We start from the raw sequence: 20,869 nt of genomic DNA on the forward strand, positions 1-20,869 counted from the left end.
TGACCATTGTGGGGAGGTACCGGTCAGGTATTCTTTAGAGTCTCTCAATTGAGATTTTTGTCCATGGTTAGACCAAGATTAGGAGAAAGAACACAGGTAAAGTGCAGTTCTTACCATATCATATCAAGGGTAGATACTATCAACGTGACTTACCACCTTTGATGTGAACCTTAGTTATATAGCTGAGATAGTCTGTCAAGTTTTTCCACTGTCAAGTTAATTTTTTCTCCCTCTTTATATTGTTTTGAAAAGAAGTCACTATGTGCAGCCCACACTTAAAGAAGTGAGAAGTTATGTTTTGTTGTCCAAATCATCCTAAAATCTCATCACAAATTTCCTAGGAGGCTGCAGCAGCATAATGGTAGCATCTCAGTACTAGCCATCACCTTTGACACAGAGGTAACAACACGTCAGCCAGTGCTGTCATATTTGGGTAATTTCCCAGCTCCCACCCACATGGCTTCTAAGAACAGCTGTGACCTCAGGATCTGGACCCAAAGAGACATGAATGCATTGAATGAGTCCATAAAACAGAATAGATGCCAAAATCTTACAACTCATTAGTTATACTTTCTCAGCTTTAGTTCTTTCATTTTGCTGAGTTTGCTAAATTTCCCCCACTTTTAAATTAATTTTTGGTCACTCTCCCTCTTTCCAGCATTCTTTTCTTACTCCGCCTATTTCATAATTGTCCTCTTGCCAAATCTCCTCTTACATGTCACGTATAATGACTCAGCAAAAAATTTAATCTGATACACAAGCAGCATCACATTGATTGTGCCTTAGTCCCATATATTGCTAATCACACCCCCATGCCTCATAGTTTGAAGATGAGATATTAAATTCCCTTGAGCAAAGAGTGAAACAGCAACTGTTTCCATGGTGACACCATTTCATAATAATTTAGAAAATGCACACTTTAATTGATATAATACTAATAAAAAGAGAGATTCTAAAAGTTCTGATGATATCAAGCTTTCTTTCAAATATATGCATTGGACATATATTATCCCCATGTTCTGAACAGATGCTGAAAACAAAAAGAAATGGTTCCTGACATCAAGAAACTTGCATATTAGGAAGAAGCATAAGCTACTCACAAGCGATAATAGAGAATTATCACCAAAATATAGTTTCTCTGAATTTAGTCTGAAGTTCCAATCATTATTACAACCCCTTTTATAAAGGTTATATTAGTGGATTAATACCAATTATTAGAGAATTACAAATGAAATAATAATGCATCTTTTTTAAAGCCTGATACTCAATGAAATAAGTAATGTTGTTAGAGTGTTGTTCCATTATGAATTAAATTTGCTTATGTTCTGTGATTGTTTTTAATTAGGCCATTCATCTTTACTTGTGAGAGCTCTTTATCTATTTGGTTTACAGCTCTCTTAACTATCATAGATTTCAGATGTTTTCTGATGTTTACTTGTTTTTATATAACATTTTTTCTACTTGAAGGATTTTAATTTTACATGGCCAGACTTATTAATATTTTCCTATAGGATTCTTTTTTATTCTTTTAAGATATTTAATAAAATGTTAAGTAGAAAATATTCACGTTTAGCACTATATAAACAATATGGATCATAATTTTGTAAAAATAAAATAAGCAGAAAGATAAGATGGAAAGAAATTATACTTGCCCAATTTTCAAAACTTTCTTTAGTTACCATAGATTATTCTTATAATCAGAATGTTATAAATGTAACATGTTTTTAATGTACAAAAGTATCTCAAAGAGAAAAATGCCTGAACCCTCTAGTATCTATCATCATTTTCATATGGAGAGGCCAGTATCCTAGGAAACAGAGCTTGGTAGGTAAATTTAAAACAAATGACAGAAGAGAGCTGAGTTTTCCTCTTGAGACATATATCCCTTCTCTGCCAAGATTGGTAAGGCTGGCATGGTTTGGATGTAGGAGAAAGGACACTGTGAACAGCTGGGAAGTAAAAAGAACCAAGAAGAAAAAATGAAATGTTGAGAAAATGCCATATTGCTCCCTTTATTCATATCTGAATGAAGTCCTTCTGTTCAGTTAACTGAAATCTGTAAATAATTTTGGAAAGGCAATAGGGATTTGGAGATTATTCCCATTTTCCTTAACAGACATTAAATGCCTCTGAGTCTATAAAATGCAGCCATTTAGACCACAGGGATCAAAGAAAATGGGAGAGTTTTAAAGCAGTCATTCAACAAAAGATTGGAACTAGCAAAATGGGAAGAAAAGTATTGCCTGTCAGGAGAGAAAAAAAAAAAAAGATTCAAGAGAACTCTGACCAAGAACAGATTGTACCTAGGAGGCTTAGGAATTCTCTGCAGAAACAACTATGTGTACTAAGCATGTGACTCTATTCAGCCAGTGGGTCACCATGGCAGTGAAGAGTCTGGCAGTGGGACAGTCTGGCAGTGGGACAGTGCTTGGGCTCTGAAGCCAATCTCAGCATCTCCACTCATTTACTTACCGTGTGACTTTAAGCAAGTTGCTTAGCTTCTCCAAGCCACAATGTCCTTATTTGTAAGCCGTGGATAACACCAGTGTTAGCACACAGATGACTGGGAGGAGCGTGGGAGATGATGCCTGCTAGGAGTGCAGCTCAGCTCTTGCCCCACTGCCTAGACTAATGCCAGACTTGGTGGGTTTTGCATGAGTTATTGAACGAATGAATGGAAAGTACCCAACAATTAGCTAAGATAACCTACTATTTTAGGAAGGAAAGTAGCATGAAAATGTACAGACATTAAGTATTACATTTGCTAAAGGGAAGGAGTACTCTGCTCTGAGCAAGTGTGGTATGGGATGTTGCTGTAGAGCGAGGATTTGATGTGGCCCTTGAGGAATGGGATCCCTTTAAACAGATAAAGAACAAGAAAGGGAAGAGATTTTTAAAACTTGGGTGAGTAGAAGCATTTGGATGAGTCTACACAAATCATTTGTGCCTCAAGCAAATGAAAAGTGGCAAGAGATATAATGGAAAATGTAGGAAAGGTTCCGTGGAGCATAAGGATCTAACACAGAACTAATAATACTCTATCATTTAAAGTTAGGTGGTGGATTCATAAATGTATTATTATCATTATTATTATGCTTTATAACTTACATATATGGTATGTGTATTTATTTATATATATTAAATATTTTTTTTACAAATTTATTTATTTATTTATTTGAGAGGGAGAAAGCGCATGCATGTGGGGGAGGGGGCAAAGGGAGAAGGAGAGAGAGAGTCTCAAGCAGACTGTGCTGAGCTCAGAGCCTGACCTGCAGCTTGATCTCACAACCCACAGATCATGATCTGAGCCAAAACCAAGAGCTGGACGCTTAATCCACTGAGCCACCCAAGGGCCCCAATTTGTATATATTAAATATTAATAAGTGGTCAAGCGCAAGAGAGAAAGGATTGGCATGTCAAACTGCCAAGTGGAAGATGCTTAAATTTATGTTTAATGGAAAGAATTATTTTTTCATGTTTCTGAGATTGCTATCCCCTCTATTTCTCCGATAATATTTTTCAACTGTCCTTGTGGACTTTGAAAGTGGCAAACATTTATTTTCAAATAGGTTATTAATAAAGCTGAAAAAGAAGGGTATTGCTATATTTTTTACAATTTCCTTCATCTTGGAAATTCAAGATTCTTCCTTAACCAATTCCTTAGCATATTTCTGGACAGTACTGCTTTACTACATGATTGAGTGTAATACGTAGCTCACAATTAAAGTTTCAGAAAGTTCATTCAGTGCACAATAGCCTGTTCTGGTTTCCTGCTGTTTCACTGACATAATGCATTTTTGTTGAGGAATGATTTACAACCTGGCCTGTCTATCAGCATTTCCTTTTGACAATTTTAACATGTTAACTAATTAAAATGATATGATGCATAACATCTAATCTCAAAATAATTTTGCATAGAGTTTCTCCAGAAGAATTAGGAGTTTGCTTAAGATGGAATGGGGGCTCTCCTGGCCCCTGGGGGAGAGTCAGAAGATGGCCAACTTGTGTTGGTGGACAGCAGGACAGGGCATGGGGGGGGGGGGGGTAAAGGAAGTCAACAAGGTAGAGTTCATGCTGAGACCAGCAGTTTGGACAAAAGTGAAGAGAGAAACCTTTGAGTGGGCCTCAGGCCAGTATTTGGGGGAGGGAAAGGAAGAGCACTGGAGAGGCAGTTACAGGAAAGGCCAGAAAAATTTTAAACAAGAAACAGATTCACAATGAAGCAAAATGTGAACATTTTTGCCCTCACTAAGTGAAGGAAATTTGGATATGAGAGTTGACACAGATCCACCCTTCCCAAGTGCTGGCAAATCCACTCTAAATTGGTATCAGGGCCATTAATGCCTGGTCATTAAAATGTAACAATAACAATAATATCAATGAAAAAATACTAGCAATGTTTTTTTTTTTTTTTTTTTTTTTTTTTTTTTTATTGAAAGGTTTCTGTGTGCCAAGACTGTACTAACTGAATTATATAAACTTCCTTCTCTTTCCAACCACCTGAATGGTGGATATGGTTATACCTACTTGTAGGTGAGGAAAAGGAGACCCAGAAAAGTTAAGTAATTTGCCCAAATTCACAGAATTAGTGAAGCCTCCGGGAAGGTAGAAGCTGCCAGGGGTTTTGGAGTTTTCTGTGTATGTTTAGGGCACTCCCTACCACATTCTATACTTTTTACAAAGTTGTCTTCAAAATTTTGGCTCATACATCTCCTAAAGGAATTCCGAAAACACTTCTACCCCTGGAACATTCATAAGCCAACAAAATTTCAAAGTTTAAGTAGTTATAAATGCAGTGATTTCTGATGCAATTTAAATTAGACATTTTAAAATAAAACTCCTTCATCACTTTTATTTATCCAGTATAACATATATGGTAGTCTTTTAATACCAATCATTATTCATTTTAAAAATACATGAACAGGGGCATCTGGGTGGCTCAGTCAGTTAAGCTGACTCTTGATTTTGGATCTGCTTGTCATCTGAGGGTCATGGGATCAAGCCCTGTGTTAGGCTCCACTCAGCGTGGTGTCAGGTTGAGATTCTCTGCCTCTCCCTCTCCCTCTGCCCTTCCTTCCCCCGGCTCCTGCACACATGCACACTTTCTCTCTCTCTCTCTCTCTGAAATAAATAAGTAAATAAATAAGTAAATAAGTAAATAAATAAATAAAATACATGAGCAAATTGATTTAAGTTACTGTTTGACTTCTTCTCTTTTCTCCATGAACTTGTATTTCCTTTGTATTACCCCTACAAAATTATGTCCCATTTTGATATCTTATTATCCTTAAAATCACCCTAACGTACTTTGCTATAACAAAGATATTTAAATATATTTGAATGCTTTCTATTTAACTTTCTGCTGCTTCAGGATCTAAGCATTAAAAGCTTTCTTCAAATATTATTTGTATATAATTGACCAAAACCATATCAATAGAATCCAAATATTGATAGTTTTTATAATAAGAGTGTATTTTGAGGAACACATTGTTTGGTAATGTGCACAGAGCATTTTTCCAACTGGTTGAGGCATGCACTCATGAATAAATAATATTTCTTGGTGCTAGAAAGAGTAGGACTCCGCGATACTAGCAAAGAAGAAAAAGTATTCAGCCACTTAAGGGTGGGCTTATCAAAGTGTTAGTCATTGTTACTGAGTCTTACATGGCACACATTGTATTAAATTAATCAAAATGTAATATGAATAAACCAAAAAAGTGGTGAGGAGTGACAGCAGGCAGAGGAATTTTGTCCATGTTAAGAAAAATGATAAAGAAGTAGTTTCACCCATAAGCAGGGAAAAATATTGAAGAAAATACAGAATATTATTTTATGTTACAAATTTTAACTTTTATAAATAATTAATTTAACTGGTTTTGCTTTTACTTATAGATTTAACACCAATTCAACAAAATTAAAGTTGAGACCTTTTAACTCCTCTTCCATGAAAAATATATAATGGAAACAGAATGGTGCCCTGGTAAAGAACACTAACAGACACTGATATTTTTGAACTGTCTTTTGGTCACCATAAAGTTGCTTTTTTTTTTTTTTTTTAACTCTCTGGGACAATCTTCCATGGCAACATTAGAGATTAGGGTGCATTTCTTTTTAAAGTGGAAGAATGGTAGATGTGAAAGGTGGAAAGTAGAACCTATATGATACCCTGACTAGAAACTGAGTACCTAAAATTCTCTATGCCAGTAAATCCCCAGGAAAGTCTTTGGAGACCCCAGGAATACTCATGCCCATGTCGGGAAGCTGCTGACATATGATATTAAACATGTTTGAAAAAAAAGAGTAGAATGAGCACCAAGTTTAGAATCAGTCACACATCAGCTTGAATCCTACTGTGGCTGCTCACAACTATGCAACCTTAAGCACATTAAATTGTGAGTCTTAAGTTTCTAATGGTAAAAATGAAAATTATAATTCTGAACACCTGGGATTGTTGAGAGGATAAATGAGACAGTGTATGTTAATCCCATAATTTGGTGCCTGCAAAAATGCACTCAAGATATATTAATTTATTCTTAATAAGTTCCTTCACTCCCTAACTAGTAGAGATAATAGCATTTATTGCACAGGATCTGTTGAGGATTTTAAGAAGATCATTTCCAGTTTTTTCTTCTTTCTAGAGTGTCAGAATTTTTTTTATTAAGAAGTTTGAATATATAATTGAATAAATATTTAGTAAGTGTTATTACTTAGCAAATACTGTTCTAGGTGTTTGAGCTACAAAACTAAGAAAAGACACAGTTCCTAGACTCAAGTAGTTCACAATTTGGCCACAGAAATGAATACACCTAACTAATTACTATATTTAGCCTATTTTACTGACTTCTGAGAGAACAATTTCAGTAGGAAGATGAGAAAAGATATTAAATTCTAATGGTGTGAGATATAAATGAGAAATAAAAATGTGGAGACAGAGTTTAGGTATTACTTTATCAAGGTATTTAAAATAAAATAGAAGAGAATGATAAGGTGGTTGAACAGAAGGCAGAGCAAAGAAATGTGAGGTGTTAGTACATTCATAGATTTAGCAAGAAGTACTAGTGTAGAAAATCTACACTTCAGAGGCAAAAGGGAAGGTGAATGATGTGTGGGTCTCAGGGGTGGCTGGAAACAGTGGCATTAAACCAGAGTTGGAAGATAGGAAGGAGGTAAGGACGGAGAAATGTGAAAAGTAAATTTTGGTTATCAGTACTGGATTCCTGATACAAACACAGAGCTGATAGCCATCTTTCAATGAAGAAGCATCCTGCTTCTATAGCATCCTTAGGCCAGATGATGCATCTACAACAAGTCCACTCACAGTGCTCTCTGAATTTGAAAGTAAAACTTTAATGATTAACATAAACAAATGATGAAAACAAGAAAATAATCAAAATAAGAAAATTCTCAAAGAACTTTTTAAAGATTTTATTTATTTATTGGGAGAGAGAGAGAGAGCGAGAGAGAAAGAGGACAAGCAGGGGGAGCAGCAGGCAGAGGCAAGAGGAAGAAGGAGGCTCTTCGTTGAGCAGGGAGCCCAATGTGAGGCTCTATCCCAGGACCCTGGGATCACTACCCAAGCTGAAGGCAGATGCTCAAGGACTGAGCCACCCAGGAACCCCTCAAAGAACTTTTTATATTGATTTTATTTAGACTTTTCCTACCAAACGCAATCCACAAACCAGGGTCAAAGGTTACAATTCTTGGGATCCCTCTAGGGGTACTTCTTTACAGACTATATTCCTCACTCATAATTCCTTATGTTTTCTTATCCAAACAGGGCTAGGATATGTGATCCCTAAATCTTAACCCTTGTCTTCATGATTTTCTAAAAGCATATAAAGGTGAACTTGTTTGGGGTAGGGATAGGAGTTCTAATGAAAAAGAAAAGCCTGGTGTTTTTTTTCTTCTTCTTCTTTTAAAAAAACATTATGTGCTTTATTATTCACTTATTCTGTCTTTAATGTGATAGATTTTAAGAAAGTTGCTGATACATTATGCATGAGAAATGGAAGGATTGAGGGTATGTGGCAATTTTATAGATCCCTGTAGGAAAAAAAAAAAAGTTTAAATTATGTGTTTGTAGGCTTAGAATTTTACCAGATGTTCAGACATTATTTTGTTCTTTCTTTATGGGAAATTCTTTTAAATATCTACCAAAAGTAATCCTTGCCTAGCTGTTCATTTTAAATAAAACATATATGCCTGAATCTGGAATAAAAGTTAAATGGGAATTAAATGTATTTCTAAGTCAAGCTGAATACTTTTCAAGTAACAACATACCATTTAACAATAATAACCAAAATAACCTCTGTGTAGATAGATGGTGATGTCTGGATCTCAAGAAAAATGGAGATAACCTTGTCACTGAATTCTCACTCTTGATGTTATGCATTAGCTAAGTATGTAAAGGTAAGTTAAGTGGTGGGAAATGATTTAGATTTAGTCGTAAAACAATAGTTTGATATTAATTGCTGATTACTCTGTAACATGCATTGAACTAAATATTTAATATAAATCAGATTATTTAATCTTCCCAACCACCCTGTTATGATCTCTATTTTACGTATGGGGAAATGGGTTCTTAGAAAATAAAAGTGACTTGTGTACAGTCAAAAGCTAGTAAGTGGAAGAACTAAATTTTGGCCCTCTGTGGTCCAAACTCCATCACTCTAAACATTATTTTTTAAAATGTCTAGGAGTAAAGAATTATAGTTCATATACAGAACTCATCCATGGTGTGCACCAAAAAGCAATAATAATGATTTTTGCAACAACAACAACAACAACATGAATGTAGCAGCAACCACTTGATGAACTCATAGTACCTATTACATGGCTTGTGTTGTGTAAGAACTCAGTAAAAAACATTCTCACTGTGAACCATAAAAACACTTTAGGTTATATTCTGTGGCCGAATGGATTAAAACCAGCCAGTTCACAAAAAGCAGCCTCAGATTTGATGTAACCTTATTAGGTCTCAGTAAATAAAGAGGTCAGGAGGAGATTGTTTCCATATGAGCAAAGAGGATTTGTTCCCTAGAGTATGATGTTAATACCTTTCCTGGGAGTCTATAGGGTTTTTTCACAAATTTTCAAAAACTTTGAGAGGGAGAAATGAATTAAATGGTAAAAGATTACTCAAAAATCTCCAACTTTATGTTTACTTTTACATAAACCCCTTGATTCACACATTCTTTGCAAAAGTACCTAATATTTCCCAAAAGCAGGTCATTGCCTAGGGTTCCAGTGACCTGAATTGGACAATTAGTTGCAAATTTTAGAGATCAGAAAACTAACATTCTGTATTAAAAGTAGAGATGGTGTTCAATCCCCAAACTGACTGTTCATCTACTCTACCAATTCCAGCCTGTGAGGCACTCAGGAGTCATGTAGAGAAGGGACTCTCTGGGTAAGATAAAAAGACAAGTAGGGGCACCTGGGTGGTTCAGTGGTTGAGCATCTGCCTTCCGCTCAGGGCGTGATCCTGGGGTCCTGGGATGGAGTCCTGCATTGGGCTCCCCGCAGGGAGCCCACTTCTCCCCCTGCCTATGTCTTTGCCTCTCCCTGTCTCTCATGAATAAATAAATAAAATCTTTTAAAAACACACACACACACACAAGTAAACAAGGAAAACCAGAACAGTGACAATGCAGTTTTAAAAAGTGTATATATATATATATATATATATATATATATATATATATATATCACATTTAAAGACTTGCAAAAACGTGTAAAAGAGCTAGTGCTCACCAAGCATGGTAAGATGAAAGAAATGAGACAAGTGAGATATGGAGGACTTGTCCTGAAGTGCTTATCATATACAGTTGCGATTTTGTCCAGGGGCAATGGGAAGCCATTGAGAGATTTCAAAGCAAATGAGTAGCATTATTAAATTTACATGTTACAAAGACAACTCTAAAAGCAAGAAGGATGTCCCATGGCATGTTGAGAGGAAGAGAATCATAGCACACGTTCCAGGTTACAGATATCCCTTTCCCCCCTCAAATTATCTGAAATGTGTTCTATCGTATTTACAAAACTGATTATTAAATAGTTTTTCTTCCTATTCTTTTGCACTGAAAAAGTGGTCATCATAAATTATTCAAGATTGAAATAACAAGTATGAATGCTTTTTGTCCACCATTTCATGACTGACATTATCTTGTACTGAATTCTTGTACAACATAAGCCGTGTAATAGAGACTATCAGTTCAGTAGGGGGTTGCTGCTTCCATTCTCAATGCTCTGCCTAAAGACATGGAAGAAAGATGTTATCACTGGGGAATCATACTGGAGGATGGGAAAAGGAGGGCATTAGGTGATATGTCCTGCTGCTTACTCTACCATGTAGGGATTAGAAAAAAGAGAAACTAAAGGTAGGAGTTCTGTAAGGAGTTCATTGAAGAAATTCAGGTGAGAAATAATGAGGTCCTGAACCAAGGCAGAAGAGGAAATGGAGACAAAGTATTGGTGAAAAGTTAAGAAGTTATATACATGGGGTTCTTAGATGTCTTATTTGTGTGTCAAGGACAATATACAGTAGAGGAGAAACAACAGGTTTATGGGAGTAGAGGGTTCAAGGAGCAATGAGAAATGACCTTTAAACAGTATATTTTCAAGTACCCTGTGCACTGTTGTGGGAAATGTAAAATGATACAGCCACTGTGGTAAACAGTATGGTGGTTCCTCAAAAAAATTAAAAACAGAATTAGCATATAATCTAGCAGTTCTACTTCTGAGTTTATATCCAAAAGAACTGAAAGCAGGGTCATGAAGATATATTTGTTTATCTGTGTTCGTAGCAGCATTATTCACAATAACTAAAACATAGAAACAATGCCAAGTGTCCATTGACAGAATGGATAAGCAAAATGTGATATATACACACAATGGAATATACGTCAGCCTTAGAAAGAAAGGAAATGGAAATAAGCCAGTTACAAAAAGACAAATATTGTATGATTCCACTCATGTGAGTTACCTAAAATTGTCAAAATTAAGAAGACAAAGTAGGATGGTGGTCGTTAGGGAAAATCATAGTTATAAAATATCTGTATGTCAAGAGTATGATAAACTAGTAAAAAAAAAACAAATTAAGAAAAGATTTCCAACAAATATTGCAGACCAAGTTAAAGGTCCTCCACAAATATTTAGATGTAAGACTATGGGACATACGTGGCCATAATAAATTAAGACAAACTGGATGTTATAGCACATCTCCCCTGTTGAGAGAGACAGAGACAGAGAGAAAGACAGAGACAGAGGGAAAGACAGACAGAGACAGAGAGGCAGACAGAAATAGCAGTAGCTATAGCTGGGAAAAGCATTACAAATTTAAAAATAAAACACTTATATACAAAACTCTTAACACCTTTCTGGAGGTTAAGATAAATGAGACTTCTATGTGCCAAATGAATGGTACTTGTATCTTGTTTTAATATATTACAATAAGCATAAGCAAAAGAAAAATCTATTCTTAATGGCACTTTCAATATGTCACATACTTTTTTAAGGGTTTTACATATATTAACTCATTTAATCTTCATGACCACCTTCTAGGGCAGGTCATGTGGTTATCCCATTTACAGAGAAGTTTAATAACTTACCCTAAATCCTCAGCTGGGACCTGGCTGAGCCAGAACTAGAATCCAAGAAGTCTGGCTCTAGCCCCATGGCCTTAGCCAGTAGGCTGTACTGACTCTTTTAATGATTAAATTCATAACATAGGCTATTACTCTGTTCTCGTGAAATTATTAATCTGTTTTGTCATTCTACAACATGAAAATACATTTTAAAACAATTTGTCAAACATTTTTTATTTTGCTTTTTTTGAAAAAAACAAAAACAAAAACAAAAACAAAAAAAACAAAAAAAAAACAAAACCAAAACCATGGCATTTTGCCCTGGGGAAAGTACATGCTTAAAGCCCACCCACTCTGAGGAGATTATGTCCATATTATATCCACAGAGTCTATTTATTTTGTTCTTTTAAAAGATTTTTTACTTCTATAACTTCCTAAATCATGCTTCATATGAAGATAAATTATTATAGTCTAGAATTGTTTTAAAGAATGCTTTAAAAGCCATAAAAATATTTTCCATTTCTTGACCATTTTAATATGGTATGAGTTAAAATTATTTCACTAATACACAGAGCTTAATCAACATAAGGCTAAAACCTTATAATCTGAGGTTTTTGTGGTGACATTTTCACTTCTTATGGTATGTCATAAAGAATTACTTCAGTAAGAATGAATGACTATCATTCATTTATTATTTTTAGCTATAATGAGATAAGTACTTTGTTTTTTTATGTACTTCTTTTAGATAAAGAAAGAGAGAATGCATGCATGCATGTGGGAGGACATGGAGAGGGAGAGAGAGAATCCCAAGCAGATTCACCACTGAGCACAAAACCTGAGGTGGGGCTTAATCCCACAACCCATGGGATCATGACCTGAGCCAAAATCACCAGTCTGTCTAACCGGATGAGTCACTCAGGCACAGGCACCCTCCCCCCCTTTTTTTTCAAATATTTATTTTTTGAAATAGATACTTTAAAAGAGATTTCATTTGTAGGAAAATATAAAATACATAAGGTATTTACCAACAGGTAGCTAAGTATACTTGTGGGAGAGAAATGACTAATCTTTGCATAAATTTATAAAGTTGATTTAGAAGAAATCTTTGCCTGTCCCTCTTAAGAGATTTTTTTTTTTGTAAGACAACTGTGTTGTCATGAATTGTTGAAATAATGTTAAGAAAAGTGTTCAAAGAGATAAAAATTCAGTGCAGAAAAAGACAAAATACCCAAAATAGATTCAACTGAAAGAATAGGATATTTTGATGCAATCTACTGAAATGTGATTTCTCATGGATAATAATCATTGGTTATTCAAGTGTGTAATCTCAGCATGTAGGAGAGCACCTGTCAATGCTCTAGAGAGGTTCATTCATCCTTCCATTAACATTTACTTATTTGTGTGCTTATTGGAAGGTTGTGTTAACACTAAGGAAAAAAATAGATGGTATAAGCTGGGAGAAAAGGATGCTGAGGTGATTCAAGATAGAGCCTCAATTTAGAGGGAGAGGAAAATGATTCTGTTTCCTACTCTGAAAGAAAACAACTGTAAGTCTCTGGTTTGGGGCTGTTGTAATTTGAATTACCATTGAATAATTAAAGTATATTTATTGACCCACTATTCCTATTCATGACATTAAAATCCTATAACCGCTTACATAATAAAGTATTCACATACATTGAAAATATCATGTACTATATATCTTTTCTCTATTACATTGTTACCTAAATATTCTATGCCTTGGTCTACTCTCTAAACTTTCTTCGCAAATACATAATTCATTTTTCTCCCCATATTTTTATCAGTAGGCATTCTTTCTCCTTTCTTTCCCTGTTGCCTAGGCTTGCTCACAGCATGGCAATACAAAAGTGTTCCAACAGAATCTATAAAGAAGCCTTATCAGACTTTATGACATGACCATCAAGTCACATAGTGTCACTCCAACCATAGTCACAGACCTACCCAGATCCAAGGGGCAATAATGTAGACCCCTCCTCCCCAATCTTGATGAGAAGAATATCAATATCTCTCCATGAGAAGGTCTTGTGTGATAGTATATAACACAACATCACAGTATAATACAACATAATGTAATAACACATCTCATCATAATATAATGCATTATAATATGATATAATATATGATACATAATACAACATGTGGCCATTTGGAGAAAATATAACTTGCCACAGTATACTCTCTAGCCACAGTTTACATCCCTCCCATATGGAAAAAATAATCATCCTTTCTCCCAAGACCTGGGAACATCACCTCATTACAAGCTCAAGATCCAGGACCTTGTCAAGTAAACCAGGCTGAAGTATGAATGATGCTCAGATACAGTTCCTCAGGCACAGCGCCCTGAGTACACTTCCACTCAACTAATGATTTTTGAAATAAAGAGAAAAATTATCTATCCTACCTCATATCTGACATGACATGGTAAGATAGGCATAAGGTAATCATTATGCACACTTCCACTCAACTAAAAGTGTGAGTCTCGCAGGAATCAATGGTCCACAGCATTTCTGAAATTCAGCCTGCACATATTGCCAGTTCCTTGACTGGAGCTCAATTCTCCTGTCTCGGAGTTATTTACTGTGGCTCTTGGTTTTGCCATCAAGACTTTTGTATTTTCCCTTTCTTTTCCATTAAATTTAGCCCATATATTCGGTAGAATAGGATTTTTGGTCTATTTCCTGTCCATGGAAGTTAAGGAACCCAAAGCTCTCCTTCCCTTTTGGACTCTCCTTATTCCTTTCAGTCTAAGGTTTACAATTCTTTTTAAAACGCCGGGACACCTGCACCCCGATGTTTATAGCAGCAATGGCCACGATAGCCAAACGGTGGAAGGAGCCTCGGTGTCCAACGAAAGATGAATGAATAAAGAAGATGTGGTTTATGTATACAATGGAATATTACCCAGCTATTAGAAATGACAAATACCCACCATTTGCTTCGACATGGATGGAACTGGAGGGTATTATGCTGAGTGAAGTAAGTCAGTCGGAGAAGGACAAACATTATATGTTCTCATTCATTTGGGGAATATAAATAATAGTGAAAGGGAATATAAGGGAAGGGAGAAGAAATGTGTGGGAAATATCAGAAAGGGAGACAGAACGTAAAGACTCCTAACTCTGGGAAACGAACTAGGGGTGGTGGAAGGGGAGGAAGGCGGGGGGTGGGAGTGAATGGGTGACGGGCACTGGGGGTTATTCTGTATGTTAGTAAATTGAACACCAATAAAAAATAAATTAAAAAAAAAATAAAAGCCTTCATAGGTTTTTTTGAGTCACTTTGTAATGGACTCCATTGTAATCCACTCACAGTCTCTTTGAAATAAATTATCTCTTTCAGGGATCTCTGTGAGCCTGCAGAACAACATCTCTAACACTCTCAAGAAGCCCTTGATGAAAAAAAAAAAAAAAAAAGAAGCCCTTGATGTTTACCAGAGAGAGTGTGCAAGGTGTTTCCTTAAGACACTTACAGGACCTTGTGCTGATTGGAAAGGATGTGTGAGACAGTATCTCAAATCATGGGGTCTTCACAAGGGCTTTGTCTTTACAACATGTTTTCTCTTTGGTGCTTTGAATTCGATCTTTGATAGAAGCCCATTTATTTTGGAATCATTCATTATCTGAAGATGCTGAGAAAAAGCAATTAGTTTTATTTTTTTTTAATTTAGAAGACTTGGCACCTTTATATTAAATTTTTTGTTTCTTATACTCTCTCTCCATCTAGCTTTTTATTATGGGCAGCAAGGAGTCAGATGAGACTTTTAATATTCCCCTATTACTATTATATTCTTGTTTATAATGTTAATTTCCTTTGTCTCCTTTGATTAAATAAGACTTAGAAAAATGATTCCTTTTTTTTTTGCTATTTCATTAATCTTTTTGAAAGCACATATTGGTTAATGAGCAAACCTAACTTTTCTGATTTTCTAATTTATTAATAAATATTTACTTATTTATTAATAACCATTTTACTCTTCATTTACTATTATATATACTTAATTGTTATTTTTCTAGTTGATTAAACCTTTACCTTTGAGCATTTAGGGTCATAACATTTCAATTAAGAACCATTTTGGCCACATTCATTATTAGTTATTTTTAAATAGTTTGTAAATAGTGTTTTTAATTTTTAAATTGCCAATGGCAATTTTGAACTTTTATTTTTTATCTTTCTATTTGAGTATAGTTGGCATACAATGTTACATTAGTTTCAGTGACCAACTTAGTTATTTAACAGGTTTATACATTGTGCTATGTTCGCCAAAAGTGTAGCTACCATCTGTCACCTAATATCACTATTACAATATCATTGACTGTATTCCTTAGGTTGTGCCTTTCATTCCTGTGACTTATTCATTCCATAACTAAAGACCTGTATCTCCCTCCCAGTTGTATTTGTTTTGCCCAAGACCCTACTCCCATCACTTCTGGCAACCATCAGTTTGTTCTCTATATTTACAGGTCTGATTCTGTTTTTTGTTTATTCATTTTTTAGATTCCACTTAGTGAGTGAAATCATATAGTATTTGTCTTTCTCAGTCTCTCATTTCACTTAGCACAATACCATCTACCTTCCATGTTGTTCTCAAATAGCAGAATCTCATCCTTTTTATGGCTGTGTAATCTTCCACTGTGTATATACGTATGCATATCACATTTTCTTTACCCATTCATGTATTCATGGACATTTAGGTTGCTTCTATATCTTGGTTACTGTAAAGAAATGCTACAATTAATATAGGGGTGTGTATATCTTTTCAAATTAGTGTTTTCATTTTCTTTGGGAAAATGCTCAGTAATGAAAGTATTAAATTATACACTATTTCTATTTTTAATTTTTTGAGGAACCTCCATACTGTTCTCCACAGTGGCTGTACCAATTTACATTCCCTCCAACAGTGCATGAGGATTCCCTTTTCTCCACATCCTTGTCAACACTTGTTATTTCTAGTCATTTTTATTTTAGCTATTCTAACTGGTGTAAGATGATACATCATTGTGGTTTTGATTTGCATTTCCCTGATGGTGAGTGATGTTGAGCATCTTTTCATGTGTCTGTTGGCCATCTCAGTGTTTTCTTTGGAAAAATATCTATTCAAGTCCTCTACTCATCTTGTAATTGGATTGTTTGTTTTTTTAGTGTTGAGTTATATAAGTTCTTTATATATTTTGGTATTAACCCCTTATCAGATGTATCATTTGCAAATATCTTCTCCTATTCAGTAGGTTTTCTTTTTGTTTTATTGATGGTTTTCTTTGATGTGAAAAAGCTTTTTATTATGATATAGTCCCAACAGTTTATTTTTGCTTTCATTTCCCTTGTTCTAGGAACCATATCTAGAACAATGTTGCTATAGCTGATGTCAGAAAAATCAGTCTGTGCTGTCTTCTAGGAGATTTTTATGGTTTTAGGTCTCATGTTTAGGTCTTTAATCCACTTTGAGTTTATTTTTGTGTATGGTGTTAGAAAGTAGTTCAGTTTCCTAAGTGTCCAACACCAAACAAATGGATTTCCCTTACCTTAGGGGCCATATCTAGAAAAACATTGCTACTTTTATTTATTATTTTTATATTACATTGTTGTCAGAGAATGTGATCTGTATAAAATCTTTTTCTCCTTAGAACTTCTTAAATTATCTTTTTAGTCTAATACTTTTAAAAACTATTCCATGTGTCTTTGAAAAAAACTGTATTTACTCTTTATTGTATATATTTATATACATTAGGTATATTACATCAAGCTTCTTAAATGTACTATATAATATGTTTTAGTTTTTTTGTTTATTATTTAGTGTATTTACTGTGTCTTTATTGGATATTTTTCTTTTTTTAAGGGGGCTCCATGACCAGCACAAAGCCCAACATGGGGCTTGAACTCACAATGCTGAGCTGAAATCAAGAGTCAGATGTTTAACTAACTGAGCCACCCAAATGCCCCCTTTATTGAATATTTTTAAACCCAATCTAAGATTTTTTTTCCAAAAGGAGAATTATGTCTCCAAACTTGTCCCCTACTACCCTCCCTCTGACACAAATATATTAATTTTCTCTTTAAATTTACATAGTAACTTTTTTCATTATGTACCATTACTCATTTTAACTTAATACATTCTACTGATCCTTTTGCTCAGCACTGTTCCTTATTTCTTTCATCTTTTTCTCTTTTAGATTTGCATTTTCCCTTGCTGGATTATAATCTTGAGTACTTTCCTTATCCTCTAATCTAACTACTCACCTAACTCTAAATCTCTGTTTATTTCTTAGGGTAGGTTAGCTATTCATTTGTCCCATATCAAATAAAACAAGTAAATCAGCACAGGCCTTATATTATTTAACATACATGCCCACTTGAGCTCATTTCTAAGCAAAGGTTTTTCTCTACTTGAGAAGAATTTAGTGGATAACTCTACAGTTACTTTTTTTTTTTTTGCTTCATTTCTTTAAAAGCAAAATTATTAAAGATCTCAAATAGCGAAATAAATCATTTTAAAGATTATATTTATTTATTCATGAAAGACACAGAGAGAGAGGCAGAGACATAGACAGAAGGAGAAGCAGGCTCTCCATGGGAAGCCCGATGCGAGACTCGATTTCGCTCTACCACTGAGCCACGGAGATGCCTTGGCCAAAGAAATCTTGAGAAAGAACAAGGCTGGAGGCATCATATATCCTGATTTAAAACTATATTACAAAGCTAAAGTAATTAAAACATTATGGTATTGGCATAAAATAAACATATATATCAATGGAACAGAATAGAACCCAGAAATAAACCCAAGCATATATGATCAATTCATTTATGACAAAACGGCCAACAATATACAATGAAGGTAAGGACAGTCTCTTCAGTAAATGGTGCTGGGAAAACTGGACAGCCACATGCAAAATAAACCAACAAACAAAAAAGAAAGGAGAAATAAGAAAGAAAGTGGATCTTACATCATACACAAACACTAACTAAAAATGGATTAGAAACTTGAACATAAGACTTGAAACCATAAAGCTAGCAGAAATCAGGCAGTGAGTTTGTTGGCATCATTTTTGGTGATAATTTTTCAGATCTGACTCCAAAAGCAAAGGCAACAAAAGCAAAAATAAACAAGTGAGACTAATCAGACTAAAAGGTTTCTGCATAGCAAACGTCAACATAATGAAAAGCCAACATTCTGAATAGGAGAAAATGTTTGCAAATCATAGAAACAGTAAGAGTTTAATATTCAAAATATTTAAAGAAGCCATACAACTCATGAGTTTTTAGTTTTAGCAAAAACTATAAAGCAAAAACAAACAAACAAAAACCAAAAACCAAAACAAACAATTCCATTAAGAAATGGGCAGAAGAGCTGAATAGATATTTTTCCAAAGAAGATATACAAATGGCAAACAGGTATGTGAAAAGGTGCTTGACATCACTAATCATCACAGAAATGTAAATCAAAACCACAAAGAGATGTCACTTCACATCTGTCAGAATGGCTATTATCAAAAGACAAGGAAAAAAAAAAAGGGAAAAAGACAAGAAATAACTAGTGCTATTCCTAGCAAGGAAGTATAGACAAAGAAAAGTTTATGCTCACCTACCATGAAGGGTAAGGGCTGTACATTGGTCCAGACAGAATGGTAAACAATTATAGAGATTTCTTAAAAAGTTAAAATAGAACTATAATATGATTCAGCAATTTCACTTCTAGATATTTATCCAAAGAAACAAAAACACTAACTCAGATATATGCACTCTCATTTTCTATGCAGCATTTTTAACAATAGCCAAGACATAGAAGCAAGTGTCTAATGAAGCATGAGTGGATAAAGATAATGTGGTATGTAAATCCAATGGAATCTTATTCAGCCATAAAAAAAAAGAAAATCTTGCCATTTATGACAACAGGGATGGACCTGTTCAAGTCTAATGCTTGAAGGCATTAGACTAAATGAAGTAAGTCAGAAGAGAAAGACAAATTCCATATGATTTCACTTACAGGTAAAGTGCATGTAAAATCTGAAAACAAATAAATAAAACTACCAAACTCATAGATACAGAGAATGGACTGGTGATTGTCAGAAGCAGGGGGTAGGGGGTGAGCTAGATGCATGAAGGTAGTCAAAAGGTACAAACTGCCAGGATAAAATAAATGTCATGGGGATGACATGTACAGTATGATGACTGTAGTTAATAATACTATATTATAAATTTGAGAGTTGTTAAGAGAGCAGATCTTAAATGTTCTTGCGCTTGCTTTGGCAGCACATATACAAAAATTGGAATGATACTGAGATTAGCATGGGTGGCCCCTGTGCAAGGATGACACGCAAATGTTCTCATCACAAGAAAAATAACTAGTATGATGAGAAATGTTAACTTAGACTTACTATGATGAGCATTTCACAATATATATAAATACTGAAGTATGTTGTATACCTGAAATTAATGTAATGTTGTATTTTAATTGTATTTCAATAAAAATTCAACTATAGAAGATTCTATATGGTTCTATTTCGTTGACTAATTTAAAATACACAGAAACGTTCTAGGGACATAGAAAACTTACATTAATAGATTTGTTAATGAATTGCATTGAATCAAATTCTAGATAATGTGTCTTTAAAAGCATGCAAATTTGAGTTCAGCCAATAGTATTTAAATTTCGTTTGAACTTTTTCTTAAATGAAAGCCTTCATGAAAAATAAATAGGTAAGAGATAAAGGTGAAATTGTTCGATTGAAGCAGAGGATTCACACCATGACTGCACACTGCGACCACGTCTCAACCGAAATACCACCACAAGAATCACTGGAGAAGCTCTATGAATTCCCTGAGGTTTATCAGAAAATTTAAACATGAGGCTAGTCATATTATATGCCTGAATAATTCTTTGTAAGTGAAGGTCTTTGTGGCTTCTAAGTTAACCAAAGTTTTAATGGCTCTTCTCTTTGGACTTTTATAAAGGAAAAATATGAATAACTCAATCTTTAGATTCTAAAATCAAAAGCCATATGACGACAGCCCAAAAAGATTTTTCAAGATCTGATGAAAAACGCACTCAACGTGATGACTCAAAATGAATCAAAATCAAAACAACAAATATTCTCTTCTCATCCAGACTTTTTAGGAGTCACATAAAAAGCCAGCTATATGCCCAAAGATAAAAATCACCTTTGATTACAGTTTGGCATCATCACATGTTCCCTAATAATCTCTGCTCACTGACTCCATCACTAGGAACGTTTGTGTTCTAATCCTATGTGGATATTCATTTTCTTCAG

General features: G+C 34.6%; 1 protein-coding gene and 1 non-coding gene across 8 annotated transcripts in view; one reads left to right on the top strand and one right to left on the bottom strand.

The window, feature by feature from the left end:
- The window catches only part of LOC144316120 (uncharacterized), a 480,356-nt gene that overhangs the window by 203,492 nt on the left and 255,995 nt on the right, over window positions 1-20,869 (bottom strand). The window lies entirely within an intron of this gene.
- On the top strand, window positions 19,835-19,942 carry LOC144289441 (U6 spliceosomal RNA). The gene has a single exon (XR_013357332.1). It is a non-coding gene; the product is annotated as a U6 spliceosomal RNA (small nuclear RNA).

This window comes from Canis aureus, chromosome 1 (assembly GCF_053574225.1).
Source record: "Canis aureus isolate CA01 chromosome 1, VMU_Caureus_v.1.0, whole genome shotgun sequence".
Lineage (NCBI taxonomy): Eukaryota > Metazoa > Chordata > Mammalia > Carnivora > Canidae > Canis > Canis aureus.